The 5,165-nt window shown below is 36.3% G+C and overlaps 1 long non-coding RNA gene across 3 annotated transcripts; it reads left to right on the top strand.

Moving 5' to 3' along the window:
* The first annotated feature begins 1,290 nt into the window (after positions 1-1,290).
* LOC148272301 (uncharacterized) lies at positions 1,291-4,364 on the top strand. 3 transcript variants are annotated; one of them, XR_015824879.1, is made up of 3 exons: positions 1,291-1,511; positions 1,911-2,001; positions 3,719-4,364. It is a non-coding gene; the product is annotated as an uncharacterized LOC148272301 (long non-coding RNA). The 3 variants fall into 3 exon arrangements; XR_015824878.1 differs by lacking the exon at positions 3,719-4,364 and adding an exon at positions 3,538-3,712; XR_015824880.1 differs by lacking the exon at positions 3,719-4,364 and adding an exon at positions 2,158-3,475.
* Positions 4,365-5,165: the final 801 nt, after the last annotated feature.

Genomic DNA, 5,165 nt, shown 5'->3' with positions numbered 1-5,165 from the left:
TTTTGCCATTCATACTTGCTTTACCATTCTTTCGTCGTCCATTCGTTCTACATGATCAAACCATCTCAGTAGCTCAATTACAAATAACTATCGACGTGCTTAAAAACATGCTAAGTATTTGAGCGATCGCAATGAACTATAATGAACATGTTCAAGTTATCGCAGTCATAAGTCAATGCGTGTGTAATCTCTAAGTCAACGCTCGTGTCGGTTTGTTTTTTGTTTTTCTCGTAAATAAAAACAGTTCGCTGGCGAAAAATCGGCGTTTACTCTAAAAAATAATAAAATATATTGCATTTTATACTGCATCGGACCGTCGAAATAAATCCGACCTTCAAGTCCTATTTAAAATTCTCAACTCACTCTTTGATGCGCCTGAACTACTGAGCTCGATAAAATTAAATATCCCAACTAGAAACCTCAGACAAAACTAACTCTTTCATACCGATAACCATAGAACTAACTATGGTTTTCATTCCCCTATGCCCAGAATTCTCAGGTCTGCCAACAAACATACCAGTCTTGATTTCTTTGATAACAAGTTGTCTTCTTTCTAACAATCACTGAATCAAATTAAATTATAAACACCTCTCTCCCGCTTCCACTTCCACCAAGTCTACTATATACCATTGTGTGTTTCTACTTTCCTTTATAATCATTTTCAATGTACAAAAATGTCCTTAAAAATGCCCATAAATAAATAAATAAATTTGCAAAATAGTAAGGAGTATCTATTACAAAAAAGTGAATATTGAATTACAATTACTATGGCGACTGCTTTTCTTGACATTTGGCTTGCCAACCGCCGGCTTAATGCAATAAATAGCATAAAAAATAATAAATAAATGAATAAAAATATTACTTTTGAAATATTTTCCATATTTACACCGGGGAAATTCAAATATGTATGTGATTGCGCAGCAGGATTGTACGTCCCGAAACGTAAATATTTTGACATTTAATATTAGGTGTTCACGGATGTTTCATTGTGATTGCGAATACGATAAACAAACATGGTGATACATTGTTATTACGTCGCTTATAAACACGTTGATATTTATTTGTGATTGAGCTACAAATACCCTTTCTTAATCTTATCAATTAAACTTCACTCAGAGTTAAGCTATGGTTTCCTAAGACAGCGGTACCGTCACAAAGCGGCCGTCACGGGACGGCGGATGACGTCATTAAAACGTTGACTATGTAAATCAATGGCGCTGGTTTCCTAGAGAGCGTTGACCGTGAACGTAACGTCGAAGCAACGGTGCCGCCATTTGCAGGGCGGCCGTCACAGCGGTGCGAACTGTTTTCGAACGGTTTTTGTCGCGAAGCGGTGACCGTTTAGCTGTCAAAATGAGTGCAAACGTGGTGCGGAATGTTGAAAATGACGAAATATTGATTAATTTTGTAAAAATCATGACGATTTATGTAATGGAAGGGCAAAGACTATTAAAAAGTCGAGTTGAAACAAAGTTCGTGAAGAAATATCGGGACAACGCTTGAAATATCAGGTATGTACTAAAATGTAAATAACAATAGAATCATATAAAAATAACAGAGCAAATGTTTATAAGCTACAAGAAAAAAACTAAGCATCTATCATAATGTTATTTTTCTAATTCAAAACATTTATTATAACATTGTTTATACGTAATAGATTCCAAGGAATCCTAACCTATTTATTGTGTCTGCAGATAATTGGTTGAATTCTATATTAAAATTTCGTAAGGTATCCAAAGTAAAATGCTTTTATTGGATTCAATTATCCTTTAATTTTTTTATTTACAAGGGTGTAAAATGTGACGCATTTTGTCTTGTAAGGACATTATCAAACTTTTTATTAGGTTACCTTACCAAATCCTAACCTATTTTGAAGTTGACATTTTATGAAATAACACATAACATTTCAGATTAAAAGTCACATGGGTGTGATTTAAAATAAGGAGTTCTCCATGAATATTAAAGAGCCAAGAAAAATGCCTGGAACATAATCTTAACAGAGTAAGTTTGATGAATTTTAAATAAAATATGCCCTTTGAACATGAAATGAATACAACAAATTTGTCGATGGATACAAATAAGTATACCAATGTAATTCTTGTATGAACATTACTATAATATTTTTTCTGCATTAATCATTACATTTATTTATTCTAGAAAGCTACAAACACCAAAGAGTAGTCACCAATATAAACAATTTTTGTTACAACTGAGAGGGAAAACATTTTTGAGAAGGGAATACTGAATTTGCGTCGTAGGTGAATTGGTTCAGGCGAATAAATCTCACCCAAATGATAAAAGTTTCAGCTCTTTGACTTCACAAAAGAAAACAGATGGAAGAGTTGAGGAAATGTGATGTTAAAACATAGGCAGAATGGAGAATGTTACAATGTGTAAAATGCCTACTTAAACCAGCCTATGACAGAGCATAAGCCCTGTAAGTGCCTAGACTTCCATATTCCCTTCTCGAAAATGTTTTCCCTCTCTGTTGCAACAAATTTAGAACTAGATAACTCCCTAGGGAGGAAATCCAGCCTGTCTGCAAACATTGGACATACTCAAAACATTGTTTTTGTAACAGACGCGGCGGATCACTGCTTCGTCCGTAGCAATCGCGCCCGTCACAAGAACTGTATTTCTATAGGCGCTGGTGTCAAACGCAGAGTGGCCGGGCGTAGGCGGGCCTCGGCCGACGAACGATAAGCTCCGGGGGAGGTATCGTCGCCTAGAGATCCCTTGCGGGGTCGCTAGCGAGTAGCGCTGGCGGCCGCAATCCTGAGTCAGGCAACCGGGTTGTAAGGCCGGTATCTCTCCGTCGGTGGGAACGGCGGGGTGTGTTCCGGGGAAGTATCCAAGGGTCCAAATTATCCGGGGTCCAAAATCCAATCCAAAGAGTATCCGAGTTCCAAGTCCAGGGGGGTAGCGGTGTTCGAATACAGGTGGCGATGAGGTCCGGTTTGAAGCGAGGTAGGGAGATGAAGTGGAGAGTAAAAAGCCTTAGTAGTGTGGTGAGATGACTGACTTTATTTTTCCCCGGCGGGGCTATATATACAACATTTTGCCGTGCGGCGGCGGGCTAGGCCAATAGCGGGCGGTGCTAGGTTGACCAATCACGCGGCGAGAGAGATAGCGAGCACATTTGCCGGCTCTATTGGTCTCTCTCGCGCCACGTATAAGGTCCCCACCCTCCCGCTACCGGCCGCAGTTCCCCGCCGACCGCACGGCGATCAACACTCATACAGAACAACATAAAAACACATTATGGGCATACAAATATTTTCATGAATTCTAATCTATATGTGGGCTTCAGTATGGCGATCACCACCCCCGAAAGTGACAAATACTAGTCTTTATTGAGGAGGTGGTAGATCGCTTACACATACTGAAGCCTCCTATGCTACATTAAAGCCCCAGGAAGGGCCGCCAAGTTGGTGCATGTGCTTTTACGTCGGCAACAGTTTTTAATGAGTAAACTTATGGCACAGAAAAACGATTAAATGTAGACATACTTGGGACTTATTAATACATTTGTTCCAGGATTCTTATCACCGAATTCAATTAAATAATATGGTATGTAAATGAGCTCCCATTTATATTTGAGACAAGTTCAAACTAGTTTTATAGCAACTCCATAAACACCAGTAATAAGTTCTTATTTAGATACATAAGGTAGGTTGCAATAACTTTCCTGTATATTCATTGTGAATTTTATTTTCAGAATAAGTACATCCTACAAAATTATTTTCACCCAAGTGCAGATCAAGATACGAGTAGTGAGAGGGTAGATACTCTCCCGATAGTACTACTAGATTTGCTGTGCGAGTCGAACTCAAATGTTTGCCAGCAGAAATTACTAGGCTCCCGAGCGATTTCTTCACTGCCTCAACATGCAAGGACAAGGGGACATTCGTCAACGACCTACGACTCAGACTCGCAGACATCAGACAAACACCAGGCATCCACCACAGTCCAGAGAAAACCTTTATCCACAAAGAACTTCTCAACACGAGCCACGTATTTATATTTACTGACTGCCACAGAAGACCATTCCAGAACGCCATACAATGTAGAACAGACGGGAGACAAGACTTTCTGAAATCTACCTTCACTATTGTGATGGAAAAATCCAATGACACCATACCCACAGCAGTACTTACTTCGGACTCACCAGATCCACCTCCAGGAAGGCAGACACTCCCCTGAAATGAACACTTCCCAGAATAATACTGATCATAAAAACAAAAATGTACTAATAAATATGAGCAAACTATTTTTACCTGGATGCAAATTATGTTTTAAATACCTCTTATGAATGTACACATTATTGTAATTCCATTTTGTATTATAATTTTATATGTATTCTTCTCCGTTTTTTAGATCATGAGAAATGTAGTTTATACTCACATAATATATTTTCTATAACATAATATTTATGTAAATTTAGGATTATAATGAAAAATCCTCAAGTATGCTATACTAAAATGATTTCGTGTTTAGCATTAGGTCTTATACTCATATATATACATATAACTCATAAAATATTAGTTCTTTATACAAATATGAACCAAACTTTTCTTCAATAAATTTAAGTTAATTTAAAAAAAACATCTTAAAAAAATAATAACATATTATGGTAAAAAAAGCAATATATTATTTTTAAATGCTATTCTAAAAGTAATTCAAATAAGTTTAAAAATATAAAACCAGCAGTGAAAAAAGAAAGAATAAAAGTCTTTCAAGTGAAATGTAAAAGAGCATCAGAAATTCAAATATATTAAAAAAATATTTTGTACTTTCTCCAGCCTGTCAATATAAGTAATGTATTGTGGATTCCAAATTATGGATGTAAATTCTAGGTGAGTACTTACATAGCTATAATAGAGTAATAATGAATTGATTACAATGTCTGCTTTGTAATGACAAATGTATTCTTTATGTTTGTTGTTACTATGTAAAATACTATATTATATTTTGACAGACTAATAAAATGAATTTAATTATGATTCAAAGAGGTTGGATATATACTTGTATGATAGGGAGCAGATGATATTCCTAAAGAGTTAAAAGTTATACAATACTGTGTTGTGGGGTACATAAATTATTAGTTAAACGCTGAAGACATTTTGGTTTCGAACTTACAGTTTGTAGTTATGTATATTATTACA

Source organism: Micrasema longulum, unplaced genomic scaffold (genome assembly GCF_059751315.1).
Source record: "Micrasema longulum isolate JH-2025_06_02 unplaced genomic scaffold, ASM5975131v1 h1tg002385l, whole genome shotgun sequence".
NCBI lineage: Eukaryota > Metazoa > Arthropoda > Insecta > Trichoptera > Brachycentridae > Micrasema > Micrasema longulum.
Note: the sequence above shows the minus strand (reverse complement) of the source record. Positions and strands in the feature narration are given on the sequence as shown.